Raw genomic sequence first — 13690 nt, forward strand, 5'->3', positions numbered from 1 at the left:
TAGATGAAGTGTGAACTTGATAAAGTGTGAATGTGCTTGTAGAAAATGACAACTTACTAGAATACCTTGTGTGAATACATTATCCGATATGCTATCGAGAAATATCAGCATATATGAATATGTAGATAAATGTTACAAACAAATAAGCTTATCTAAGATCCTATAGCCTAGTCATCCAACCAGTGTCAGGTCTGATTTGTGGCCAGAGCTAGGAAAATATCTTCTCAATCCACCTATAAAGATGCAACAAATAGGCAAACCAAAGAAGTTGAGAAAAAAGCTAGCCACCTACAAGCACCAAAATGGTAAGGACTGGAATGAAGATGACATGTAAAAGATGTGGTGGGATAGGTCGTAACAAGAGAATATGGTCTAAAGTAGATACAAGCAAGATATACAAATAACTTGCAGTGAAATAGAAAGAGAAATGCCTCTACATAGCAGGATACAGCACCAACATCATCACAAAGCCATGTAAAGAGAAAGACTTCTACTCACACTGAGTCGTAGACAAAGAAAAAGAAAATTTGACACAAAAGGACATAGTTTCTTTGTATGATGATCCTTTTAAGCAAACTGTTTGTATGATGAAGTCTTATATGATTATCTTTGGTAGAACAAAATTGGAATTACTTTTATATGATGAACAAATGAATTATGATGTAAAATGTGAATATTCCAATGAAAAAATTGTTGTTGGTATCTTTAATTAGCGACTGTTCAACTTCATTGTATTCTGGTTACCTTGGAAGTGAAACAGTTTTGGAATCAGCAACTAAGTAGTCAAACAAATATTCTAACTCAAGTAAAAGGATTGGAACATAAACTTCAACTCCTTTAAAGGTTTGGGAACTAATCAGCAACTTATTTAAAAGTTTGGAACTTTTTGTGCATTGAACAATAAATGTTTGGGACCTATGATGTGACATAATAACAAGTTTGGGTCTTTATCTACATTTAACTGATAACGTTTGAGACTTGCAATGCATCATCTACAATAGGTTTTCGAACAAATTTTTCCCTCATTCTGAAGCATTTGCATGGAGAGGAAGGGAAAAAAGTGTGAAAATTGAAAATTAGGGCAATATTATTGATAGCATGTCTGATTTAATGGAAAATAAGTTACAAGACCATTGACACACTCAATTTCTAACTCATAAAACAACATTCCAAAATTCTTCAAAACGAAGGGAAGATTCCTAATATCAAAGTCTTCAATGAACCTCAGCTTCTTGCACGTAGGGTGTTTAATTTAGCTTCCATTTCTCTTCTAACACGTAGAGATCAAGAGATTATGTCCCTCGATCTGTCGCACATTGGAAGGTCGCACTAGTAAAAAATGTTACATCCATCAACATCGAGACGCCATGGGCAAGTGAGAAATCTTCTTCCCAGTTTCAAGTTTGTCCATGAGATCTGTATCTGCACAAGATCATCGCATCTATAGACATTGTGTTAGGCTTTATGTTGTAATTGGCGATATGTGTAAAACTTAAGGAGTTAGGAACAATATTGTATAATTGGATAAGGTAGCGTAGGGTTAGAGATCGATTTTGGAACAAAGAAGAAGAAATAAAAGTTTGGGAATTTAAGCTTAAAGAAAAATAAAGTGCTCATGGCATTGAAGAGGCAATTCTTTCAATAGGATGAGTAACATGATGTTTAAATTGGAAAAAATTAATATTAAAGAATAAAAGTCCAAGAGAAACCAAGTACAAAGATAAATAATAATTGAAATCAACAATAATAGTATCACTTCAAATTTATCATATGTTCCTACTATATAGGTATTCAATGTCTAAGGGCCACCTAATCCTTGATTTTAAGGACTCCATCATTGATAAATTGATTTGGGCCCTCAACAATTGCACTTTCCTTGCATTTCTACAAGTAACATAAATGTTAAAATTTGAATCTTTTAAGTTTAAAACACAATTTAAAGCATAATTACTTATCAAGTATAAATCGTAAGGTTCGCATTCCATCTAAACATGGGGTTGGAACTTTACCTGTAAAAAATATAATATTTTCGTTAATTATTTTACTTTGCGCTTGATGACTACAAAATTGGCATTTACCTCTTCTAGCTGCCGGGTTATCTCTTCCTACTCTGCATCTATTTCTTTGATTTACTATACCACGTAACAATTTATTTTAGAGAATAATGAATCTCTGAAAATGTTCTCTTAAGTTTACAGGAATATGTCCATTCAAATTCCATTTAAGCAAATATGGGATCCGAACATCACCTATAAATGATTCTCTAATAATTTCTTTAATTGTTTTACTACACTATATCTTGCTTCAATATTGACGTCTATTTATTTAATTTTACTCAAAATTTTAAATGTTCTCTTAAATTTCAAGATTCAACCCATTTTCCCATAGTTCCCATACCAAGTTAATATGTATCAATTGCATCCTAGCATTGAGGATATTAAATTGAGACTTTGAAGGATAATAGTAGTGGTGGGGGAGAATACAATTGCACCTATCCTACCAACACAGCACACCAATTGCACTAACCTTTTAAAAAAAATAGTATCACTGCAGACATCATCCAAGTCCAACAATAACATAACTGTAGATGTTGCAACAGAGTTTACATAAGTCAAGATATAGGGTCATTATTGCAAATTTTGTAGATGAAACATATTAGGTGCAACTAGAGAATGATTTCACACATCTAGATTAAAATGTTTTGTTAATTATTGTTTGATGATGATGAGAATTTATAGGTTTACAATTTATATTCTTTATTATTATTTTTTTTTTTACTTTCGAGCCATAATAAAATAATTAAAATAAGACGAAAATGTAACAACAGAAGTGTTAGCCATGATAGGCTAATAATTAGATCAAAGAAGTTTGCACATTTAATTTCATACATGAAATTAGGCTCATCACTCTATATTCTACAAAACTTTTTCCTTAAAAAGAAAAAAGAATTACTGTTGAGAAAATACTATAAGCCAACATATTAACATTTGCATACAAATAGATAATGAATGGATGAATAAAAATATCTTCAATGGGATTTGATCCTCGCTTTGCACAAGAGGTGGAGTAGGGTCCATCAGAAAGTTTGCTCATAAAATGATTGCGAGCTCAGAGGGGTGCGTGGGTGGCGCATGTTAGAAGGAAAAGGTTGGAGATTTTGTTAAAGAAATTTCGCACTAAGTGAACTAAATTTAAATACTTTCATCTGAGGTTCAAAAAATATTGTAAATTAATGAAAAAATGAAGCCAAAAAAAATCCTTAAAATGGAGTGAAATTTAATGGATATGTGAACACAAGTTTTAACTTAAACTAAACCAATATAATAGGCAAGAAAAATAACTTGGTCAAAGCATAGGATTCTGATAAAAATTGACTAATTGTGCAACAGTCATAGCAAAGTTTTCTAATATACATATTTTAATTACGAAAAAAATATAGAAATCGAAGAATCTTGTAGAAGAGAGATATTGATTATGGAAATATTTAATATGTTATATTAAAATGCACATGATTCTCTATTCTGTGTGTATGCAGTTGGCTCATTGGAACGAAGTTCAATAACTAAACAAAATATGAATAAGTTATCAAGATAGCAAAGATCGGTAAACAGATAGAAAGCTGCGAAAGTTAAGTATCTAACTATATGAAAATATTGTTAGACTTGATGAAAGAAAAAATATATTGGTATTAGTGTAATCCTAAACTCAAACTATCATAAAATCCTCACCATAAATAACCTTGAAGAATTAAAACTATTATCTTTATTAAGCATTTGCCTCATATTCGAATTTATGTATGATCATTCCATGGCTCGGGTTGCTTGCAATAACTCTATTTTCTTTGCCTATCTCGCAACTACGTGGATTATTTTTGTATTTCTTTCTTGCTCATGTTTCAAGCTTTTTTCTTCTGGGCATATAACTCTTGCCATCTCTTATTTTGAAGTTCTTTCTTCGTTAATGCTATCAATCCAAAATTCAGCAAAAGATACAGCATTGTCCATCTCCAAAAAGAGGAAATAATTACTGAAAAAGTAATAGGAAAATTATAGTCATTATATGAGTAACAAAAAAATAAGTATAAAAAGAATAGAATAAGTAAATAGAATGAACAAAAAAGAGCATCAACTATAAGAAAATTATATATAAGCAATCCAACATAAAACTACGCCCAAATTATGTTTAAGCAAAAGCCTTTTTTGAATTTTCTTATGAAAGACTTTTAGGTCAAGGGGTCGCAGCACGATACAAACAATACCAACCATCCCAAAAGTGTTACCAAATACAGTTTTAAGATGATGAATTTGAAATACTACTCCGTCCACTTAAAATCAAAATTTCTGTATTTTCCAAGTCAAACAATTTTGGCATTGGAGTGGTGCTCAACATTAACTCATTAGTGTTCTAATAAAACAGTTCTCGAAAATAGTTATATGTTCTGTTGGGTTTTTTGATACTTAATAATCCGGGGGATGATTTAAAATAATTGTCGGATTATTTATTGACATAATGGATTTGACTCGGCTCGGAGACGAACTACACTTTTGGATGGCCCATGTCTTGGTTAGTGTTGGGCTTTGGGGTATTTGTCGAATTAGTAGATTGCGGGTTGGATTAATTGTTAGCCCATTAGTTTAGGCTTTAAAAAGCCCCTTTGCACAAGTTTTTGGCCCAAGTTGTATGTCTAACCTATGCTATATATATCCATGTATTCCCAGCCGTTCTCTATGGTGGGTGTGTGTGGAAGATAGGGCCGAGAGAGTTGAGGGGCAGCCGGCTTGGAGGGTTTGTTGAAGTGATTCCCACCATTATTGCCTCTTCGTCTCCTTCCTATTACGACCATCATTCCTTCTCCTTTTGTGAGGTTTGAGAGAGTTTGGGCAGTTCAAAGTGAAGGCGAAAATCTTGGGTCGAGCCGAGGTAAATCGGTGTTCGTTTGATTGTTTTCTGAGCCCGGAATCAAGATTTATCGAGGGATTTCCGCTACATATTCCATTCAATACATGCTATCTCTGCCTGGTACTTTTTAAATTTAAGTTAACCAAGACACGTCCAAAGGTCGGATTAATTTTTCATCAACATATAAGGTTCAAAATTGGTGAGTTTTCCCAGTTTTCCTACTTCACTTTTCTTCGTTGTAGCAAAGTCGGTCCCATTATCGCAAAGAGGCTAAGTATATGCAGTAAGATCTAGAATTTCCACCATTGCAGCAAATTTACTCACTGAAAAAGAGAACAATGAGAATAAAAATTTAGAGTGCTCTTTGTGGCTTCAGATAAGAAAGATAATGTTTAAATTATTTTCAAAAATAACAATTCATACATCCATCAGTGGGTGTTTACTCACCTGAAATTATGCACTCGCGTCCTGCGGCATAAGGCTTCCAAGATATAGTGGCCAAATAACCATAGAAATGGAGATGTCAACAACAAAAAGAAAGATTAATTATTCGAATACTTACATTAGGGAAGCTAAGAGTTATGACATCTTTCTTGCATAATATGGAGCATTCTGTATCAGGTGCAGAGAGGTAGGCAAAATATGGAATGCATATTGACCACATAAATAAACCACATGAAAACTATAAAGTAAAGATACATAATCACATACTTGGGTTACAAATGTTAAGAATTTACTTAATCATGCACAGCGAAAAACAAAACAAATTTCAATTCTCACCAATGATCTATTTTATGTTTAGATAGAAATTGTACCTTTCTTGAATTCTGCAAAGTCCTTTGCCTTTATTCTATTCCAACAATTTTGACTTGTCGCCCACAACTGTTCAATTGTTAAACTTTCAATGAAAATCTACACAAGAAACAAGATTGAGAGAGAATCAAAGTTTTCTTTTCTTGTGCTTGCAAGAATAATGAAAAATTCTCTACAAATTATAAACCCTAGCTACTTATTTATATAAGTCCAAATGAATTTGGCTTGTCTCCTGACTCAGTCCAATATTTAATTAAATTTGGTTAATGAATTAATTAATCTAATTAATTAATTCGGACATATGAATAAGCAACACAATTAATTAATTTATCCAACGATTTTTACATTAATTACTTGGTAAATCTCAATTTTCTAGTTCTCCTTTTGTGTGTAGGTTCCCAATCATAATGCCTAGTGATACGAATTATTATTTTGATATAATCAAAATCGATAAATTAAAACACCATTGTACTGTGACATCTAACAATGAGTCAGAGCAATACATGTGACGAGAAATGTGGAATTACAAAACCAAACTTGTTCAAACAAAACCTTCATATGATTCTTGACATACTTGAATAATATCATATTAACGGCCTTTAGCAGAGCAACTTACAATATCACCAAAGTATGATTGCCCTCAAATAACACACTATGATGACCTCAAGTCAAAGGACCAATTTCATTTTCGAATGTTAGAAATCGACTACTGACACTAAGACAGTTATCCACGTGGAATCTCCCAATGGGTCTCCAATGGTTTGTTCTATAATAAAATATTCACGTGTTCATTTAAGTATCACCACATTTTAGTTTGCGAGATCAGCTACTTACCTTACAAGTAATAAATGCCATACGTGATGGTCTATCCACAATAACAATATTCGTATCTCATGCATTACTTACGACTACGAATAATTTATGATTCAATCATATGGAATTTGTATCTCTCAATCACAACTTTTTTATGATTAACAAATTACCAAGATTTAAATCTACTGACTCTATTATTGAATATTAATTAAATAATAGATCTGTCATAAAATCACAACAACTATATATTAAAAGTGCTTATGTCCAAAGTCGATTGGACTTAGGGTACAACACTTATAACAAAAACAACATTAAGGACCAAAATATAGCAATGAAGTGTGAAAGCTTTCTAAGGAGGTGGGAATAGATTCTCAGGAGCATGATCTTCCCAGAACCAGTCTCTAAGAATAAAATGGTGTTTCCCTTTAGTGCGATTATTCTTAGAGAAGTGATTACTTGTGAAGAACGAGAGATTGAACAGAACAAGAACATACTTGTAGATGTATCAAACTTCTAGACAAAATAGTTTTACCACTTGAGGAAGAAATTACATCTCCGAAGGATCTAATATTTCATGTTTTTCCGAATATAGAAGCATATACCGATAATTTAGATATGATGGAAAATTGAGTGACTCTTATGCTTACGAATGAATGTGTAGATCATATTAATAAAATTCTACTAGAACAAATTCCTAGTCAACTTATGCATATCATAGTTTTAATTAAGTAATTGATAAATCAAAACAGAGCTACAGGAAGGTTTCTTAAATAGCTTGACTTTGAATGATATTCCACCACATGAATTGAAACTTAAAGCAAATTGCCCTGTGATGTTATTATGAAATATAAATTCTTCCGAAGGGTTATGCAATAGGACACACCTTACTTGTCGCAAATTTGAAAAGAACGTAATTTTTGCTGAAATTACATCAGCCGAATATTGTGAAAAGTGTGTTATTATACCAAGGATTCCTTTTATATCTCTGAAAAATGATCAAAACTCAATTCCATTCAAAAGGACTCAATTTCCCAATAAGACAGTGCTTCGCAAGGACGATAAACAAAGCGCAAGGTCAAACGCTTGATTTCATCGGCTTGTATCTTTTGTAACTACTTTTTTTGTCATGGTCAGCTTTATGTAGCGTTATCAAGAGCAAAAACAATCATATCTATAAAAGTTCTAATGAAACCATTAAATACAGATAGTTTATACAACACATGTACACAAAATGTTTGTTACAAAGAAATTCTTTCTTTGATAAATATAGACTTCCCCTCTTCATCATCTACCTCGTAATTACAATTTACAGAGGTGAGATTGGAATCTTCTTCTTTTTTTTAATTGAATTGCCTTCTTTAATTTGATTTATTTGTAGATATATAATCTTATTCTCCTTCACACTAATCATTTTTTTCAGGAGATTGACTACACAAAAAGAGTTGTTAGTGCAGAGAAAATTGCAGAAATTCGTGTGTTTTATAATCTCATTTGTCTACATGGTACTTGAGGACCAGGTTGGTTTACATATATATATATATATAGCACAAATATGCAACACACATACATCTATTGATGCTTGAGAATTGAGATATATATATATAGTAAATGAACGAATCAGTGAGAAATCGACTGTGTTGGGTAAGAAACAGGGTATGATAGCAAATTTATATTGTATATCATTTTTTGGTACATGGAATTCTCTAAATTCCTTGGATTTTTCTCTATTCTCTTCATTTTCTAACGTTTAATAAATTTAATATATACCACTTAGAGAGTACTTCTTATGAGGAGTTGGTCAATGTCATTGAAAAATTTGACGTCATTTTGGAGGTGCTTGATGCTCAAAATCCACTTGGTAGTCGCTGTATTGACATGGAAAACATGGTTAATTTCATTCTTCTTTACTTTTGTTTTTCTTCATTTACTTAGACGTATTAAAATTACGAGAAGACAGTTTGGCTAATGCTGAAAATGACATAATGCATTATTAGTTTTTATATAGTCAATGGCTAATGATCGTGGGATCTACTGCTGTTGATTGAGTTGATAACTTAAATGGTCACTGAACTTTGTAAAAAGTTTTCACGAGGTTATTGAACTTTAAAAATCACCCAAATCATCACTGAACTTTGTAAACGATTTTCATGGAATCATTGAACTTTGCAAAAAGTTTTCACGGAGCCACTAAACTTTAAAAAGTATCTCATTCATCACTGAATTTTGAAATAAGTTTCTCAAGAGTCACTGAGTTTAGTGACTCCTAGGAAACATTTTGCAAAGTTTAGTGATTCCGTGAAATTTTTTTGCAAAGTTCAGTGATGAATGTAATGATTTTTAAAGTTCAGTGACCCTATGTAAATCATTTGCTAAGTTCAGTGACGACTTGGGTGATTTTTAATGTTCGGTGACCCGGTGCAAACTTTTTGTAAAGTTCAATGACCATTTGGATTATTAACTCGGTTGATTATGTTTTTTGAGTTTTTTTTTTAAAGTTTTTTTTTTTACTTTTTTTTAGTTTAAGAGAAAATATGTTTTATGACTTCTCTATATGTGCATTCTTTGGTATTTTTGTAAAATTTGCAATTGGTGATTCTACTAAATGCACAATTTTTAATTAGGGGAATTATCAAAAATGACACTTTTTTGAAAGTTGCTATAAAACTTTTGATGTGCACTAAATTTTATCAAAAATGTCACATTTTTTGTTGGAAAATGTCCAAATTACCCTTAATCTCCCTTTTTTAGGAGCATTAAATGCTCATTAATGGTAGCCTCCAATCCAATCATTTGTAATGATTTCATTATTTAATATGTATATTATAATGATTTGGTAAATGTATATTATATTGTATAATATGAATTGACTAAAAAAAATAAGATAAAAGAAGCAAAACAATCCTAGTTCACATCAAATACATCCCTTCTTGAAAAAACCCTCCATTTTCTTTTATCCTCTTTATTCCTTTATCAACAATATATTGCTATTCAATTTATCATCCATTTGGAGAGGTTAGTTATTACAAATTATTTATATTTTTATGTAATAGTTTATTATTTTTCACATATTAAAAGCAACATGATCATCAAAGTGAAGAAATCATTTAAAACCACTATTAATGATGATGGTATTATTTTTTCTTTTATTGTTTTTTTTCTTTTTCAAATCATTTTAAATGGAAAATATACCAACAATATTTAGGGACATGTCAACTATTCCATATTTAATGAAGCAGTCATTTGTTTATGGAGATCTGTAGAGCAATGGAATAATTGTTGTAGTTGAGAATTGATTGTAACCATTAATATTTCGAAGAAAGTAACAAACAAACAGGCGTTAAACTTGTCGTCGGTCTCGATAGTTTATCTGTCGATCCCAACGGTTATACATGTCGATCTGTCGAGATCGACAGATAAACTGTCGGGATAGACTTTTAAACTGTCAAAATCGATAGTTGAAAACTGTTGACACCCTGCATTTCACATTCTCCTATTGTATTGGTTTAAATATTCGAAAGTGCCCCTTCGATGCTATTACATATCGACATATTGACTGTTCATAATTCTTATCGTTGTAATCCCTTTATTTTAGGTATGAACACCCATTTGAGATTTATCGTGTCGCACGAGAGAATGTTTATTCACGCGGATGACGAATGGAAGTGGACAGCGGACAAAACCACATCCATTTTAGTGCCGAGAAATGTTACCCTAGCCGGACTTCTGTTATGGTTGAATGAGAAACTTGGCATTATCGATCCGCACACCGAAATGGAATTGAAGTTTAATGTCCCGAACATGAATATACCGCCAGCTGAAATACGTGAAGATGAAGACCTCATGTGGTACATATCTGTTCATACGGAAACTGCTCTGTGCGTTAATATTGTGGAGACAAATATGCGAACTGTTGACATGGGGAAGGATACGAATTTGCGTGACCATTTGTTTGCCGCAACGGATGTTCACCAGAACTTAGAACACGATGACATGAATCATGAGCCTAGTTCCCCAGTGAATAATGCAGTCAAAACGGGGAATTTTGGACGACCCATTCAATGGTACAGATGCTGCTAGTATTGCAGACGTTGACGCCCAAATGCCATGCGTTAATGCCAGTCGAGCTGTCTGCTTGCGAGGTATGTCATTGTACGACTTATGCTCACCATATTACACATCGGAATACTGGAGAGGTGCCTATAGCGAAGCTATATATCTCGTTATGCGTGAAGTGGACTGGATAGTGCCAAACGAAATTACAGGTACTCCTATTAGGCCACCCAATGTACGTCGTCCTCCGGATAGACCACCCACAAGACGTTAGCGACCCAGATTCGAGTCCGCCACACGACTGAGGAAATGCACTCCCTATGGTGGACTAGGTCATAATCGGAGCAATTGTTCCAACCCCATTATACCACCGACCGTTTAAATAGGCGTTTGTAATAAATAGGTTTTTGTTCAAAAGTGGTTGAAGTTGTATGTGAACTGGCACCCCCATGTCGTTTGTAATGAAAGAATGTAAACGTTCTCATTTTTTTTATCATTGTCGTTCGTTTGCTGACATTAGTGTTTCTCATGATCGCAACTAGTTAGAAGATATTGTAATTGATATCCCTTCAGAGCATCTCGACAGTTAAACTGTCATTCCCGACAGATGTTTACAGAGTATATAATCTGACTAGTCCGAAATGTTTATGCCTGCATGACTACACTGTTACCCATTCAAGTCTCTACTTACACAGATATTTTGAATCATAACATTTCTTTTACATTCCATTATCGTTTCTTAACAGCAGACATCGTCTTCTAATTTAACAACAAACAAAAACGGTATGTTTCAAGGACGATTTAGGGCTGACCTGATTAGTAGTTTTTCCATACGGACTTACTCATAAGACACCACGTACGTATATACACCTAACTCCACCTACAAGGAATTTTAAAAATAACTTCTTTTTCGATGCTTCCAAGTTCATGTATTAAGCCCGAACCACGAAATCCCGACGAACCTACATTGTCAAAACAATGAACTTGTTCATTCCAGGATACGTCAATTTTCTGTAGACAAGGGATCCATATAGGGAAACACAAGTTTCATACTTACACAAATGAACCTATGCTCTTACATCCCGACAGTTAATCTGTCGTTCCCGACAGTATACATGTCGTTCCCGACAGATTGTTTCTGTCCTCATCCATAGTAGGTCCAATACCAAAATCTACCAAAATATGAAGAAAACAGTACGTAGACAATGGAGGTGCTCTTGCTCACCATTGCCGAACTATGTTACGAGATCCATCCCTGATAAAATACAAACTATACATTATTTCATACGCTCCACATACCCATATTCGCCACCTCATTGATTGCCCACACTCGAACCATCTTCTTCGGAGTCATCGGAGCTGATCACAATGATCTCGGGAGATGGAACATGAGCCAACCACGCGTCATCGTCAGACTCAACTTCCACCGGAACCATCAATGGGACGACCCAATCGGGCACGGTCTTTGGAGTTTGGGAAGCTTCACTTGCAACATCGTCGAGGTTCGAAAAAGGAACAACGGATGTGGCTCTCGTACCACGTTCATAACTCACTTCGTCATCATTCGAAGCAATGACGATGGGACATAGTGGGGACGAATCGGGTGTTGGTAACGGCTCCTCATGCTTGAATGATTCATTGCTCCCTGTCGACGACGCCATTGTTCTTATATGAAAATATGTATTGAACTTGTTCAGGAGTAAATGTAGAGACTGCAACATGAATTTTCAAATGTGAATATTGAAGGTGTCAATGATAATGTGGACTTACCATGCTATATATAGTAGATTTTTTGGAGAGATGCACTGAAGCTCATTTAGTGCCCCAATCACCAACCCCCATACAATTAAAATTCGATAGAAAAATATGTGATAGTTGATGGTCTAATAATACTTAAATCCCTAGTATATGTCCTGAAATGGTGGCTGGGGTTGGAAGATTAGTACAATGTGAGTTATGACTATTGAATTATTTTGGCAATGACTAAAAATGAGCTAAGCACGGTTTTCAATTCCATTTTCAGTATTTGAATGTGGTGCTCCTTCCAAAAATTGAGAAAAAACTTTTCAACGTAACAGGTATGTGCATCGTTTTTCCCATGTAGCTGCATGTGTTATAACATTACATGAAAGACAACTTAAATGAATTTTGCTATGCTGGTACTTTTTTTTACTCAGTTGAAAAATGAGAATCGTAATGTATTCACGACATTCTGAAATTACTGTCTTTTAGATGACGAATCGAACTACACTGCATACTCTCGAGTTAGTGAAAATTTCGGAATACATAAGTTATAGTCACACGCGCATGCATAAAGAGCAACAAATGGCAACTTCGTACAAGTACTTCTAATACAACACATTCAAACATAATGTACAAAAATCTAGGATCATCCATGTGCGCCTGCATACCGGGTTTATATAACATTTATTGCAACCAACAACAATGACATGAACGAGCTAGGCAAGCAAAAGTGTAAGTCAATTTGGACCTGTTTATACAAAAATCATCGCAACCAATAACATAAATTTTGTTCATACAACGTTCACCCCTTTCAAGAACCCTACGTGGACTCCAAGTTGAGATGTAGTCACCATGGAGGGGGTTGAGGCATCTTCATCCACTGTCTTCTGCACGTCAATAACCAAAAACGATATAATGAGATCAAAGTTATCATGGAAGTTCATTTGGTAAACGCAAATATACAGCACTTTCGACAAGAACACTCAACTGAACAAATAACAACACGATGGTGCTCTTACATACATAAAGAAGAAAAAACATCAGCAAACTAGAAAGTACTCCACAAGACTGCAATGCTGAAGTTTAATGAAGTCCATAATCCAAAGCAAAGAGTGGAAGCTAAAATTTAAACTTCTAACCTTTGTTACTCAAAATTGGAGTGCTAAATTTGACAAGCCTCATGAAATATATAGATACATTCCCAGTCAACTTATTGTCACTTCAATGCAACATTAACCCACGAAACTCATCTCGTTCGGTCATCCAACCAAATTCAGAAGCAATCAACAACACAACATCCAATCCAGTGATTTTCATATACAAATACGAATACTTAGAAAATTGTCTTCCAAGAACCATACAATTGAAATGG

At 33.8% G+C, this 13690-nt stretch overlaps 1 long non-coding RNA gene across 1 annotated transcript; it reads right to left on the reverse strand.

Moving 5' to 3' along the window:
• Nucleotides 1-1063: 1063 nt before the first annotated feature.
• Nucleotides 1064-5420, reverse strand: LOC111372089. Its single transcript, XR_002698683.1, has 3 exons — nucleotides 5347-5420; nucleotides 2527-4026; nucleotides 1064-1441 (listed from the first exon to the last, which is right to left on the reverse strand). It is a non-coding gene; the product is annotated as an uncharacterized LOC111372089 (long non-coding RNA).
• Between the last annotated feature and the right edge of the window lie 8270 nt (nucleotides 5421-13690).

The sequence above is a fragment of the Olea europaea genome, chromosome 23 (assembly GCF_002742605.1).
Source record: "Olea europaea var. sylvestris chromosome 23, O_europaea_v1, whole genome shotgun sequence".
In the NCBI taxonomy this organism is placed as follows: Eukaryota; Viridiplantae; Streptophyta; class Magnoliopsida; order Lamiales; family Oleaceae; genus Olea; species Olea europaea.